We start from the raw sequence: 16,236 nt of genomic DNA on the forward strand, positions 1-16,236 counted from the left end.
CTCCTGTGAGGAAATCTAGAGCAGATGTATGCAAAGACTTTAATAGGTTGGGGGACTTTTCATCCCTGATACCTGCACAGTAGGTCGTAGACAAGGAGCAACAAAACTCCACAATCTCATTCTCTGCCAGAGGATCTAATCTCCCTCCCTCCTGACTCCAGGAATTAAGTGGAAGAGTTCTCTGGGCCTCCCTTTGCCTCTCCGAGACTGGCAGGAAAGCCTATGACGACTGAGCAAGGGAACAAGCTTTTCAGGAGTGGGTTCTGAAGGTAGGGAAAGCGTTAAGAGAGTTCAAAGTCAAGAGAAATAACCTCCTCTGCTTCACTTTTGTTTTCCAAGGTTCTCAAAGTACTTCAAAAACAGTAAGTCTTTGGTTTAGCTGCTAGAAGAGTAAGACCTGTGTTCTCTCTTTTAAAAAAAGAATTAATATAGTTTACATTATTATTCTTTAATGTTTCTTCCCCTAGTCCAGAGAGCTATCGATAGGAGCAAAGAATTTAAAAAAAAAAAAGAGAGAGGAAAACAATACAGTAAAACTAACCAAGACGTTAATAACAATATATGCAATGTTCCACATCCATAGTACTCCACCTCTGTAAAGAAGAGAAGGAGGTGCATTTCCTCACTCTTTTCCAGGGCCAACCTTGGTCCTTAAAATTGCAAAGCATTGAGTTTCGGGCGTTTTTTTTCCCCTTTCCATTTCCCTGCTGAAGTCATGGTCTATATGGTTTTCCTGATTTTTCTTTCTTTACTCTTCATCAGTTCATATACATCTTCCCATGCATTTCTAAATTCTTCATATTCATTTTTTCTTATGGCACCATGTTCTCTGTCTGTGGGGAACCAGACCCACACAGAACAGTCTGCTTCATTTTCAGTGAGAGCTGAGGCTGTTATCTAAGCTCATATTAATAATAAATAACATTATGTATAAATAATAAACAATAATTATAAATGGGTGAATGAATCAATGCAAAGTTCTGGGAACACACATCCAAAAGTGAAATGGTCCCTACCCTCAAGGAGCTTACATTATAATGGAGGAAGGCAACAGCGTATATGAAAGTGGTAGCCAGGGAAGAAAATTTTAGTCTAGACAGTCACAAAGATGGTGATTTGATCCAAAGCACAGCTGATTAATGCCCTTTCCAGAAGCAATGTTAGTATTGATTTGGTTACTGTGGCCAAAATAAGAGATGGAAGAGAGGGAGTGGAGAGCATACATACCTTAGGAGTGATCCAGGTAGATGGACATATAGAATATGAAGGATGATCTGGTCTGGAGACAATTAGACACAGTGTGCTAGACTTCCAGCAAACATGGAAGGTTCTAGCCAAGCCCAGTTCCCTGACAACCATGATCAAACAACAATGGAAAAAAATGGATGCCATATGTCAAGAAATCATTAAAGAAAACTGCCAGAGCAAGTTGAAAATAGAATCCAGCGTTTACCACCTAAAAGACAGCTTAAACTGAAACACTCAGGAATGCCATAGACAAAATCCAAAGTTTCTAGGTCAAAGAAATCAGAAAGAATGTTTAGGGACCAGGGAACCATAGTCAGGATCACATAAGACTATTCTGGAGCTATGATAAAGGAAATAAATTTTTTTTTTCAAAAAAGGAAAAGAAATCTTAGTGTATGCCATATCAAAATAAAAAAAGAAAAGAAAAGAAAAGAGCTTCCAACCAACAATAACTTATTCAGCAAAACTGAATATAATCTTACAAAGGAACGAAATAGATCTTTAGGAGACTAGAGCAGATGGTTCAGTGAGGGATAAGGTAAAGAGGGGAGATGAATAGAAATGAGAGAGAGAGAAAATAGAGAAAGATAAACTATTTTCTCCGACCAAGAAAGTGTCCTTCTGGGGGCTGAGCTTAAACTGTAATCTTCAATTCCTGAATTGAAATCTTCCACTACTGCGCCAAAGCCCTTCGGACTGGGGAACTGCTGAAGTTCTCCTGCTATTTAAAGTTCCCAGAGTTGTGGGTTACTTACTTGGTTAGGCAACTCTGCTTTTTCCATTCTTAATCCAATCAAAGAGAATCACATCTTAAGGTGTAGACAACCTTGTTTATATACCATGCGCATTAATTGATTGATTGTTTCCGTATCTCAAAGAGGTATTCTCACCTGATAAAGGTATAAAGACATAGAACATCTTGTGAATTGAAAGGGGAGGGAGGAGGTGTCTGGGGGGGGGGGAGGGAACTCTAGTCTCTTATACAAGAAAGAACCTAAATAGAATTTCAGAAATGTTAGATACGACAAAGTATGATGATGGAGTATGTATATTTCTCAGCTTTGCCTGAGACCTTTACAATCAAACTGATCCTATGCTAAGACATAAAAAACTCATAAATAAATGCAGGAAAGTAGGATTATTAAACATGTACTTTACTGAAGCCAACATAATTAAAATTTTAATAAGTAAGAAACATTTGAAGAAAGAATTCAAATTGAAATGAAGACTAAATAATATAATCCTAAAAAGTGTGTGAATCAAAGAACAAATTATAGAAATGAGAGATAATTTTGTCAAACAAAATGGCAACAATTAGAGAACATATGAGAACTTTAGGGATGAAGCCAGAGCAGTTCTTAAGAGAAAATTTGAATCTGTAAATACTTTCATTAACAAAAGAAAAAATGTGTCAGAGAATTAAGCATGCAATTAAAAAAACTAAAAAAGTAACAAATTAAAAAAAAAACTCAAAAAACTAAAGTCCAAAACAGAAATTCTGAAAATTCAAAGTAAGATAAATTTTAAAACAAAAATTCAGGTTTTTTTTTATTTTAAGTATTTTTTTAAAATCCCAACTGTACACCAATAAAAATTTGAATTGATAAACAAAACTGCGACTTTAAAAAAACTAATAAAATAGAAAAACAATTAGCATATTTGATCAAGAAAAACAACTGCTGAAAAGAACATTCACATTAGATGAAGATAAAAAAAGGAAATTTCTAGAAACTACATTTCCAAATTAAAGGTCAACAAATGTATAAATACTTACACAAATATAAAAAATATAAATTAGGGATAAGAAATAGAGAATTTAAATAACCCAATCTCAGAAAAAGAATTTAAATGTGATCAATTAACTCAAAGTTCCCCCCCCTTTTTTTTAATGGCAGGCCCAAATAAATTTACAAATGAATTCTATCAAATCTTTAAAGGACAATTAATTTTAGTATTATATAAATTGTTTTCAAAAAACAGATGTAATAAGCTAGGTGAATTGGCAGTCAGTCATCAAGTTAACTGAGCCCCGAAGAGAGAGCTCCAAAAGCCAAATGGATTTACTCTATTCAGGAAATGGAGGTATGGTCCAAAAGGGGCTATTACTGATGTGCTGAAGCAGACCAGTAGCAGGACAAATGGTAAGATGGCCCCAGGCCTTAGAGATGAGATTTAAACCCAGGCCTCTTAACTTTCATCCCAGCTCTATTATTTCCAGTCTGCCATCTAGCCTCAAGGGTCACCATGTCTATCTCCAAATGCTGAACTTGTTCAGAAAATTATTGGATCATCTCTGGTAATACAACCCTGAGTTTCTGCCCATCCAGCATTGTTACCATCTAGGAAAGCCATGGCTAGATACTTTCAAGAGACTGAGTTGAACAGGGTAACGCAGTAAGGGCAGGACCTCTAGACATTGAGGTCACCCAATGTAAAGAAGACTTTCCAGTTGGGAAAGTACCATAAGTGAAATAAGACAAATGGCTTTATCTAAGAGTATACAGTTTGTTCTTTAAAAAAAAATGTTGGGGCAGCTAGGTGGCACAGTGGATTGAGCACCTTGGAATCAGGAAGACCTAAATTCAAATCAAATTTAGTTGTATGACCCTGGGCAAGTCACTTAATCCCGACTGCCTCCCCCCCCAAAAAATGTTATAGGCATAACAAAAAATATGAGAGGCATTATGGTATAATGTCTCCATATTGGGCTTGGATTCAGGAAGAAATGAGTTCGAGTTGATACTCATTAGCTGTGTGACCTCTAAGAGGCTGGGGTTAGTTGAAGGAAGTGCCCACACCAATGAATCACAGATTCTTGACAGGAACACTCCCAAAAAACACTAATAAATAATTGGGCCAAAGCTTAAGTAAATATCCAGACCCTAAAATTAAAATTTTGATTAATAATACTAGCTAAAATTTATATAATACATACTACATGCTAGGCACTGTGCTTAGCACTTTACAATTATCATTTCATTTGATCTGCACAATAACTCTATGAAATAGGTGTTATTATTATCCCCACTTTACAGATAAGAAATGAGGCAAAAAGAAGTTAAATGATTTGCCCAGAGTCACATAGCTAGAGGCTAGATTTAACTCCAGGTTAACAGCAATGACAATACATTTTCACTTTGTCACATTCCAAATATGTCTGTGTTGTTTTATTACATAGTATTGTAATCATATTGTTCTATTTTCTTTACCTGCATCACTTTGTATAGGTCTACCCATATTGCTTTGTATTCTTAATGGGGGGGGGTGTTATTTTCATAGCACAAGAATTCTATTGATCAGTATATCATAGTTTATTCAAGCATTCCTCAACCATGGAATATATAAGTTACTTCCGGTTTTTCACTATTACAAATTTAGAGCAGCTATGAATATTTTTTAATAGTCAGGTTCTTTTGGCTCTGCCCTCAAGTAACTTACATTCTGCTGAGGAGGGGGTAGCAAGGCAGCAAACTACAGCCTTTTGGTTTTTCAGACCATCGTCTGTTCTAGTCTATCAAATTCTACTTCTCCTATACTTCCTTCAAACCCCTCCCCCAACACACACACACACACACACATACACTGAACCCTCCCCAAAGAAAATGGTTAAGGAAAACTGATATTTGGATCCAAAATGAATATCTGGCAGCATTGTATACCAATAGTCTCCCATCCCTCTGTTGAACTATTCCATCATCTGCTTTCCAAGACCCAAACTGGTCACTGCAATTAATCCAAGACTTGTTGCCTTGTTTTCATTTACATTTCTGCAGTCATTGTGTAGACCTTATGGCAGCTTAGTCAGCTCTGATTCAATTTATACATTTTCCCATGTTTCTCTGAATCCATTCTTGTCCTCTCTTAGGGAGTGAGGAGTATTCCATTACATTCATATACCACAATTTGTTTATCTATTCCTCAGTTGATGGGAACCTACTTTGTTTCCAGTTTGGTTTTTTTTTTTCTTCTTTACTACCACAAAAAGTGCTGCTATAAATATTTTGGTATATATGGGATCTGTCTTTGATCTCCTTGGGTTATATGTCCTGCTGTGGGATCACTAGGTCAAAAGGTATGAATTTCCCTTCTTCTTAAAAGCCCAAAGAGAAAATGGTTTCCACATACTTAAAAGCCTCATCTGGTGGCTGCTATCCTACAGATAATCTCCAAATGACTTGCATAAACCAGCTGTTAGGTCCTAAGTATAACTAGACAAATATTAAAGGAAAAGTCTACCTTATCTCCTTGGGACACTTAATATTGACATTAAGGCATTCACAGGGGTTGAGGTGGGGGAAGAGTGAGAGAGAGAAAAGGGGTAGAGAAAGAGATGGAGAGAGAGAGGGAGAAAGAGAGAGAAAAAGGCAGAGAGGGGAGAAAGGAAGAAAGAGGGAGAGAGGGAGGCTAGGGAGAAAGGAAGAGAGAGAGGGGGAGGAAAGGGAGGAAGGGTGAGGGGAGAAAAGAGAGAGAGGGAGAAAGGAAGAAGAGAGGAAGAGAGAGAGAGACCAGACCCATCTTCTTATATACCCAAGTATTTAAATGCCTACTACATACTAAGCAGGCAGCTGGGTGGCACAGTGGTGAGTTCAAATCTTGCTTCAGAACTAGCTGTGTGACCCTGGGCAAGTTACTTAATCCTGTTTGCCTCAGCTTCTGTATCTGTAAAATGAGCTGGAGAAGGAAATGGCAAACTGCTCCAGTATCTTTGCCGAGAAGATTCCCCCAAAAGGGGTCACAAAGAGTCTGAAACAACTGAAAAATGACTGAACAGCAATGTGCCCAAGCGCTCACTGCCTTAGACCCTAGAGACACAAAGACCAAACAGTCCCTGCTCTAAAGGAATTTGTTTTCTACTGAGGGAGACAGCATATATGTCTATGTAAAATAAATACAAAATAAATGCAAGGTAGTTTGGGGAAGGAGACTGCTGGCAGTTGGAAGGATCAGGAAAGGCTTCATGAAGCTTCTTGAGGGCAGGGACTATTTATTTTTGTCTTTGTATCCACAGCACTTGGCACAGAATAGATGCTTAATAAATGCTTATTCATTTGGTTAATTGATGTGGAAGGCAGCAAGTGAACTGAGTCTTGGAGGAAGCCAGGGAGGGTAGGTAGAGGTGCGGAGGACAAACAGAGCAAAAGCATAGAAAAAGGAGTTGAATAGCCAAGTGTAAGGGCCACACTGGCAGAAAGTCAGTTTACCTAGACCGCAGAGTACAGAAATAAAGTGAGGAGTGGGAGATGGGGGGAGAGGGAGACAGCTAGGTGATACAGTGGATAGAACTCTTCCTGAGTTCAAATCCGGTCTCTGACGTTTACTAGCTGTGTGACCCTGGACCGGTCTCTTAACCCTGTTTGCCTCTGTTACCTCATTTGTAAAATGAGCTAGAGAAGGAAATGGCAAACCACTTCAGTATCTTTGGCAAGAAAACCCCAAATAGGGTCACGAAGAATCAGACATGACTAAAATGACTAGACAGCGAGAGAGTACAGAAAGGGGGTGATCTATAAAAAGGCTAGAAAGATAGGTTGGGGCCAGGTTGTAGAGGGCTTCAAAGCCAAATAAGGGAGTTCAGATTTTATCCTAGAAACAATAAGGGGCCCCTACAGCTTATTGAGGAGAGTGACATTGTCCAGACCTATATTCAAGGGAGGAAAATCACTTTGGTATTATATGGAGGACGGACTGGAGTGGAGAGAGAGAGAGATTTAAGGCAAGGAGGTCAATGAGAAGGCCCTTCTCAATAGTCCAGCTGAGACCTAACCTGAGGGGGTGGCTGTGGGGTAGTTTGAAGAGAACAGTTTTGACAGGTATGAAGATAGAGATGGCAAGATCTGGCAGCTGATTTGCAGGGGGAAGGGAGAGAGATTTTCATTCTTCTTGTTTATGGTCTTTTTTACAATTTGGTACAAGAACTGGGCGTTTCGGTTAGTAGGCACTACAGGTAGTCATGGGGAGCTGGTGAGATGCTCCAAGAACAGCTACAAGGGGCTCAAGAATTAGGGAGATGGAAACCCCTTGAGGGGCTCAGATAAAAATTGACATAATCTATAAAGAGATTAGGGCTAGAGACTGGATCTGTTAGTCCAGGGAACTCCCAAATATGGAAACTCCTTCTACTGCTGCATGTGGGTACCTTCTCTGTAACTTATAGTCTTAGACAATGGTGTCAAACCCAAACAGAGACAGAGGGGCTGCTAAAGTATATACATAAGGATCCCTGAAGGCCCCCTATTGACTTAGAAAACCATGCATTTATATTTTTCTTTTTTATTAATATATCGACCCATTAAAATCAGGTCGGAATTACATTTTAGCCTTGTTCTGCTGCTGCTCTGGGGTGTGTTGTGGGTGGAGTGTTTGATACTTCTGGTTTTACGGACTTGCCTAAGGCACAAAGAGGTTAAGGGACTTGCCCAGGGTCAAACAGCCAGTATGTTCATAGGCAAGACTCTGAGGCCAGCTCTACATCCCTTTTGCCACTGTGATTCTTTAAAACAGGAAGGGGGTAAAAAAAATAGTGAGGAAAAAACAGAGGTGCTAATTTTCGGGACCAGCTACTCTTGCCAAAAAAAAGCAAAAAATCTGGTTCAATGTGTCATGGGATGGTACAAGCCAACTGTCTATCAACATGGAGATGCAAATCAAGTACAGCAGGTGGTGGACAGAATGGCCATTCAGGAAAGGAAGAAGCAATCATCTCTCTCTGCTGGATTAAAATTCACTATAAAGAGATCCAACAGGCTCCCTACCCTGGCTGCCACCACCCAAGGGCTTGGGGCTGGCTCTTCCTTGTGGCCAGAGCTTAGGAAGCTAGCATCTGCTTATGTCAAAGTCATCAACTTCTAGGCAGTGTTTTACAATGGGTAGAGGGCGCACCTTGAAGTCAGAATGACCCTGGGTTGAAGTTTTGCCTGTGACACATGCTGGGTATACATGGCCCTCTGTAAGATGCTTAATTTTTCAGTGTCCCTGCCAACTCTTTAAGATAACTAGTTGCAGAACTAATATAACCATAGATCATCAACAGTCATACACAGTCAGACGAGTTTTCTTGAGTGCAGTGAAAACTAATGTAGTTTGAGGAAAAGGACAAAAATCTAGAATGTAAGCTCTTGAGGGCAGGAACTATTAATTTTAGTAAATATCTGTTGAATGGAAATTATATGTGTATATATAATGTATATGCATGTATATGTAGAGAGAGGCAATTAGCAGCACACATTAATTAATGTAGCAATTAATAATTAATTAGTTAACGATTTGACTGATTGCTGGTGTAGACACAGAGTCCAGCTTAGGGAATGAATCTTAGTGATCCTTCAGTTGGATACCTCAATTCAGCCTATTTTTACCTCAGGTCTTCCTTCTCTGGATCCCTAAGAAGTTTCTAGTTTCTAGTTCCAACCTGCCCTTACTTCCAGGCAAAGATAAGAATAATTATTCATTTTTGTCTGCACCCATGAGTACACCTCAGTTCAGACAATGTGTTGTTCAGCTGTTTCAGTTGTGTCTGACTCTTTGTGACCTCATCTGGGGTTTTCTTGGCAAAGACACAAAGGTGGTTTGCCATTTCCTTCTCCAGTTCATTTTACAGATGAGGAAACTGAAGGAGACAGGTTAAATGTCTGAGACCAGATTTGAACTCAGGTCTTCCTGAACCTTCTATCTGCCCTATCAGATAATGTAATCACTTTTAAATGTTTTTTAAAAAGATGTTTTATGCCATCTTTATGAGGGATGAACTTCTTCAGTTGGGTCAAGAAGAGAATAGCTAATTGACTCCTTATGCCTGAGGGCTTTAAGTGTTAGATGAATTTCGGTGTTGGTCAGTCAATAGGAGAGGACTCCCAAGTTTGGGAGTTGAGGATTTCTATGGTTAAAGCCAGGTGCTCAGAGAGGGAATTATTGGTCTTGGTTGAAGTGTTAGGGTCAGACATGATGCTAGCAACCAGTTCAGGTTTGATTTGGGAGTGAAATGAGGTACTCTAAAGTCACTGAATAGTGAACAAAAGGGAGTTTGCTTTCCCCTAACACAGCAAGGATATACAGCAAGAATACAACACCACTTAGCTACTATGCACCTTCCCCCTCATTTATGTATAGAAATAAGTCTGGTGAGCAGGATAGGAAACTCGTGTGGTCTTCAGATACCCATCAGCTGGGAGGTAAGCAGACTCATCACATAGGTGGGACTTGTTATGTCCTTAGGTAACCAAGAAGCTGAATCAAGGGAGGCAGGGGTCAATCAGGTCTTGGGGATAGTTTCGTTGCCTTTGAGGGAGAACTAATCCCTGTTGTACAGAAACAGCTGAGGAGGGGGAGAGGAACCTTGGTCATCACAGAAGGAAAATCTCTCTCTCTCTCTCTCTCTCTCTCTCTCTCTCTCTCTCTCTCTCTCTCTCATCCACATCCCTCCCCTCCCCAAACATTGACTGTCTCATTAGAGAGAGAAGACTAGTAGCAGATATTGAATCCAGCAGGATTCAAAAAGAGCAAATCAGTAGGAGACAATACATTCATTTGGGAGCATGATGACATGCAAAAGTCAAACAGATGCAGACCATCTAGAGAAGACAGTCATTCTTTCATTCACAAGTAGCAGTGGCTGCTTCCATCATAGAATACTGGCTAGGAATTCCTGGTCATAAAACACCAGGAGTTGTGAATTATCCCTTTGCCACAGATGTATCCTATATGTGTGCCTCTCTATTATTGTACTTTGAGTTTGAGCCCATTTTTCTCATGTATCTGTGCCTTTTATTTATAGAAGAATGTGCCCCAGGATCTAAGAGAAAAATTTTATATCAATTGTCCTCACTATGCCACCTTGGTAAATGCCTTTGCTAAAAATAAATTGTCTACTGGCTGATTATTAGTAGGAAGCACATTGGTGGGGGTTTATGGATGATAGTACTAGAAACTTAGCCTCTCAGAGTTTGTCCAAAACCTTTGTGAGACCCCAATCTCTAACTGCAAGTTTGAGTTGGAAGAATAGTCCCTGAGAGCCACAGGAATGACTAGAGATAGAATATCTGTATGAGAATCAGCAAGTAGGCCAGTTTGTCTAAACTACAGAACACATGAAAAGCAATAACCTATAATAAGCCTCAGAACAAAGTGGGTTGAAGCCAGATTGTGAAGGGTTTTTAATTCTAGAGGAGTTTGCATTTTACCTAAAAGTCAATAGGGAGCCACTAGACCTTCCTGAGCAGGAGAGAGGTGGGGTTGGATCTCTGCTTTAGCAATGTCATTTTAGCAACGAGTGGATGACAAAAAAGATGGGAATACCCTCGAAAGAAATAGTGTATTTTGGAAATGAGGTAGGTTTTAGAAGAAAGGGATTAACTTCTATTTTGGACGTATTGAGGTTCAAATGCCTATGGGACATCTAGTTTAAAATGTCTAATAGAAAGCTGGTGATAAAGCAGTGGAGTCCAGGAAAGGGCAGGGTTATTAGGCTCCTCTCTGGGAATTATCATCTTAGAGATAAAAACTGAATCAATGGAAACTGATAAGGTTCCCCAAGACAGAAAGAGAGAAAAGGACCCAGGACAAAGTCTTCAGGCACACCCATGTACACAGGGGTGGTAGGACGTGGATGGTGATCTCATAAAGGAGACTGGAGGCCATACAAGAAGAGAGGCAAGAAAGACAAGGATGGTTAGTTCTGCTATAACACTTGTTTTTTAAAACATTAATTTGTTCCAGCATGATTGATAAACTAGGGAACAATTTGAACACAACTCAAATTTTGAGTTTGCTTATGTTTTTTATTTCATTCCAGAGAAACAGTGAGAATTTAGAAAACTGTCTCACTTCCCAAAAACCCACAAGCTGCAACCCTTCTGATGTCCACTTCCACAAGAAAACTTCAGGGCCTTTTCAAGGTAGAGTGCTTAGGAACTAAGGGCAGAGTGGGACTGGTCCAGATCAGATGCACTCCACTTCCATCCTCTCATAACAGAGCTGAGGTCTACCAAAGTCACCCTCTAGCTCCTAGCCATAGGCTTATGTAGAAACCTGGGCACAGACAGAACATGAGCCTAAAGCCTTGTACACAGCTACTATTTTTGTCATTCATTTGTTTTTCAGTTGTTGCAGACTCTTCATGACCCCTTTTAGAGGGATCTTTATTTTTTTTCTTTTTGGCTAGGCAATGGGGATAAGTGACTTGCCCAGAGTCACACAGCTAGTGTCAAGTGTCTGAGGCCGGATTTGGAATCAGGTCCTCCTGACTCCAGGGCCAGTGCTCTATCCACTGCACCATGCATCTGCCCCCTGCAGGGATCTTCTTGGCGAAGATACTGGAGTGGTTTGCCATTTCCTTCTCCAGCTCATTTTACAGATGAGGAAACTGAGGCAAACAGGGTTAAGTGACTTGCCCAGGGTCACACAGCTAATAAGTGTCTAAGATCAAATTTGAACTCAGGAAGTTGAGTCTTCCTAAGCCCAGGCTCAGCATTCTGTCCACTGCACCCAGCCACTGTATATTGTAGCATATACTTGTTTCTTGACAATTTAACATGTAGAAAACTGTGCTACTATTTTTTATTAGGTTTCTATCTTTTATGTGTCACTGACAAAATTTTTGAGTGTTATGCCCCTAATCCCATTTTCCTCACAAACCCTGTGGTTTTTATTTCTTGATTTTGACTAGCTCAGTGCTCTGTAGGAACAAATATACATATGTTGTGTTATAGCAAAACTGATTGCATCTTGAAAAGACAAAGAAGAAAGTATACATAGGAGGAAAGAGTGGTCAGTGGTGCCAAATGCTTCATTCAAGTCAAGAAGGATGAGGACTGAGAAAGAGTATTTGAATTTGATAATTGAGAAATCATCAGTTTCTGTTTGAAGAGAGCAATTTCAATTGGATGATGAAGTCAGGAGCCAGATTATAAGAGACTAAAAAGTGAATTCGAGGAGAGGAAGTGAGCAAAACAAATATAGGTAACTTTTTAAAGGAATTTGGGTGTAAAAGGGAGGAAATGTCTCATAGGTAGATAGCTTGAAAGCTTAGTAGGATCAAGCAAAGGTTTTTGTTTTTGTTTTTTTTAAAGGAAGGGAGAGATCTGAATGTGATATAGGCAGCAGGGATGCACTCAAAGACAGGGAGAGGTTGAAAGTTAAAGAGAGGTGATAATTGTTGGTGCAATATGTTGGTGTAGATGGGAGGGAATGAATGGGATCAGATGCAGAAGGGTTGGCCTTGGTGAGGAGAGACACCCCTTTATTAGACACCGGAGTGAAGGAGGAAAGAACTGGGAATGATTTCAACAGGTTTTGAGATGAAACAGAAAGAAAAAGAGGGATCTCAGAATAGATGGCCTCTTTCTCAGCCAAGTATAAAGCAAGATCCTCTGAAATAATGATTATAAATTGTCATTGTTGTTCAGTCATTTTGTGATGTCCAACTCTTCGTGACCCCGTGGGCCACAACACTCCAGGCCCTTCTCTCCTCTGCTATCTCTCAAAGTCTGTCCAAGCTCATGTTCATTGTTTCCATGACACCATCTCATCCTCTGCCGTATAATTTTAATCAAATACTATAAAAGGCTTAGCACAGTGCCTGGCCCATAGTTCATAAATATTATATATGATATAAATGTGGAAACATTAGCTGTTATTATTATTATTATTAGTGGGGAGGTGTAATAAGTGACTTGCCTGGGATTGTAGAGAAATGTGTAGCAGAGGCAAGCTCACTGTACCATGTTCTTACTTCTCTTCTAGTCAAGATTAGATAACATAAATTTGTAGTGGACTGAGGCAACTCGGTTGCATGACTTCCTCCCAAAGCAGCAGCAGCAGCAGCATTATTTAGTAGTTTGTGAGTGACCACACCAGATAGATATCATACAGTTGTACCCCCATGAAAAAGGGAAGGTTGGGGCAGGCAACACAGAGTGGAATCCCCCAGTAAATCTGACTTCCTGTGAAGATTCTGGATAGAAAAATAAGAAAAAGGTCCAACCAGCATTTCCTGTATTAACATGTACTGTCATTAGATGAACAAGTAGGTACAGTCATGAGCCTCCTGGCCCAGGTTAGTGATCCTTGGCGTTCACAGGCAGCCTAGTTCCCATGCTGATGCAGCAGGCCTGAAGCAAGGATCCATTTCATAATCTCATCTCTCCTCATGCTTTTTTGCATAATGCTCTACCATTTGGTTCCCACATGACAATCATAGTATTTATCTATGCAAATCAGCAGCTCATAAAAAAAAATACCACCAATAGCCCAACCCTTCATTAGAGTATAATGTAAAGAATACGGACACACCCAGGGTGGCGAATGAGACACTGGACAAAAAGATATTTGTAGGTCTCTCCCATCCTTCCCAGGCCCCACCCCCCACCCCAGTTCCTACTGGTTCTAACCCTATTACTTCTCCAGACTGTACTGTTGGAGAAAGCAGAGGAATACTTTCAGGAGTTAGGAAAAGATTCATTGTTTTTTGTTCAGTCGTTTCAACCATGTGTGACTCTTTATAATCCCATTGGAGGTTTTCTTGGCAAAGATACTGGAGTGTTTTGCCATTTCCTTCTCCAGCTCTCTTTACAGACCAGGAACTGAAGCAAACAGAGTTAAGTGACTTGCCCAGAGTCACAAAGCTAGTAAGTGTCTGAGGCTAGATTGAACTCAGGAATATGAGACTGCCTGATTCCAGGCCCGGTGCTCTGTCTGCTGAACCACCTAGCTGCCACAGGAGATGGTTCCATCTATTCTATTTCTCAGATCCCTTCTAAGCCACTTCTGAAGAATTTCCTTCGGTCGGTTTCACCTTTGATTGCTTCTAGCTCTATCTCATTCCTCCCGTAGGTCAAGCTGAAGCAATGCCTTCTTACACTTGATGTTTGAGGTCTTGAAAAGAGTTGTTAAAAATTATTCTTGCTATTTATTTGGGTGGGACCCCAGCTTACTGCATAGTGGGGTGTATGGGGTGTCCAGGGAGGAGCAGCACCTGTGGCGTGAGGGCTTGCTGAGCTATTTCCAGGGCTGCTCATCCACCTTTGGTGCCTACCTGGCATCCAACTCTCCCCTGTGGCTCCAAAAAGCTGTAGCATGTGCAGGGGCCACACCCAGTGGTAACACCGTCTTGGCCAATGGGCTAAGCCAGGTTAAGGACAACCAACAGGCCTCAGAACCGTCAGTGAATTTGAGGGGTGTCTCCCCTCTGCAGAATGGGTGGTTGAAAACAATTTTTTCCAATAACCACGAAGGCAGCTGAAGCAGGCGCTGTGGAGCACTTAGAGCTTGGTCAGACATCGAAGACACCGAGGTCATCAACATCCCTGCCACTGCCAGTTGTCCTGACTTTTGTCTTGCCGCTGGACTTCAATGACTGTGGAAGAAAGAGTGAGGGTGCCTACTCTGGGCAACTCTGCCTCACTTAAATCCAATTCATGCTTAAGTCAAGACCTCACCCCATGATGTCACTGGCCCTCTTTGAGAACAGATGAATACCAACAGCATAGGGCAGAGAACTGGGCTGATGTTCTAGTCTTAGTTCCACTCAGTGTCCCTTCTCTGTGCCTCAGTTTATCTGTAAAATGGGACTAATTGTGCCTTTCTCTTACCTACAGGGATGCCATTATAAGGACAAGTGAGATAAATATCTATAAAATACCTGGAGCACCTCGGAAGAAAATTGCTTGATAACTATAAGGTAGTGATAAACTAAATAGGCAGTAGGTACCTAAGACAAAATTCACACTAGATTACTTTGTACCTCAGAAAAAAAAAATATTAAAAGAATCAAATCTACCATGATGTTTAAGATACCACAAATTCAATTGTGTTCTCATTGAAGTTTTCCAGTAACGGGCACTTCTCCATAGCAAATTCTCTGACTCAAGGAGTATGATGTTAAATGTTTAACAGCTGGCTGGGGGGAAAGGGGAGTTGGAAGAAGCATGCAAGATGAACTTTTACCTTTAATCTGCATTATTGACATTCCCTCTTTTAAAAAAATATTTTAATTAATTTTTTTTAAATTTTCAACATTCACTTCCATAAGCTTTTGAGTTTTCAATTTTCTCTCCTTCTTTCCTCTCTCCACTCCCCAAGATGGCGTGCAATCTAATATAGGCTTTACATATACATTCATATTAAACATATTTTCACTTATTCATGTTGTAAAGACGTATTCCTCCAACGGGAAGAACCATGAGAAAGAAGAAACAAAACAAAACAACAAAAGAAAAAAGGACATCAAATAGTATGCTTTGATCTACATTCAGACTCCATAGTTCTTTCTCTGGATGTGGATAGCATTTTCCATCACAAGTCTTTTGGAGTTGTCTTAGATTGTTGCATTGCTGAGAAGAGCCAAGTCTATGAACGTTAGTCATCGCACAATGTGGTTCTTACTGTGTGCAATATTCTTCTGGTTCTGCTCACTTCACTCAGCATCAGTTCACATAAGTCCTTCCAGGTTTTTTCTGAAGTCTACCCACTCATCATTTCTTCTAGCATGACAGTATTCCATTACATTCATGTACCACAACTTGTTCAGCCATTCCCCAATTGATGGGCATCCTCTCAACTCTTGGTCACCACAAAAAAAGCTGCTTTAATATTTTTGTACAGGTGGGTCCTTTCCCCTTTTTTATGATCTATTTGGGGTACAGACCTAGAAGTGGTATTGCTAGGTCAAAAGGTATGCACAGTTTTATAGCTCTTTGGGCAAAGTTCCAAATTGCTCTCCAAAAGGGTTGGATCAGTTCATAACTCCACCAACAATGCATTAGTGTTCCAATTTTCCCCCATCTTCTCTAAGATTTTTCACTTTCCTGTTCTGTCATATTAGCCAACTGGTACCTCAGAGGTGTTTTGATTTGCATTTCTCTAATCTATAGTGATTTAGAGCATTTTTTCATATGACTATAGATAGCTTTAATTTCTTCATCTGAAAACTGCCTATTCATGTCCTTTGTCCATTTATCAATTGGGAAATTACTTGTATTCTTATAAATTTGACTC

At 40.1% G+C, this 16,236-nt stretch overlaps 1 long non-coding RNA gene across 2 annotated transcripts in view; it reads left to right on the forward strand.

Annotated features, from left to right (window-relative positions):
• Window positions 1-16,236, forward strand: part of LOC110220615 (uncharacterized) — a 49,318-nt gene that overhangs the window by 8,342 nt on the left and 24,740 nt on the right. For both annotated transcript variants that reach the window (XR_013485472.1, XR_013485471.1), the window contains exon 2: window positions 14,838-14,920. This is a non-coding gene — a long non-coding RNA (uncharacterized LOC110220615). The remainder of the gene's footprint in view (window positions 1-14,837; window positions 14,921-16,236) is intronic.

This window comes from Phascolarctos cinereus, unplaced genomic scaffold (genome assembly GCF_003287225.1).
Source record: "Phascolarctos cinereus isolate Bilbo 61053 unplaced genomic scaffold, phaCin_HiC Scaffold_3;HRSCAF=262, whole genome shotgun sequence".
Taxonomy (NCBI): Eukaryota; Metazoa; Chordata; class Mammalia; order Diprotodontia; family Phascolarctidae; genus Phascolarctos; species Phascolarctos cinereus.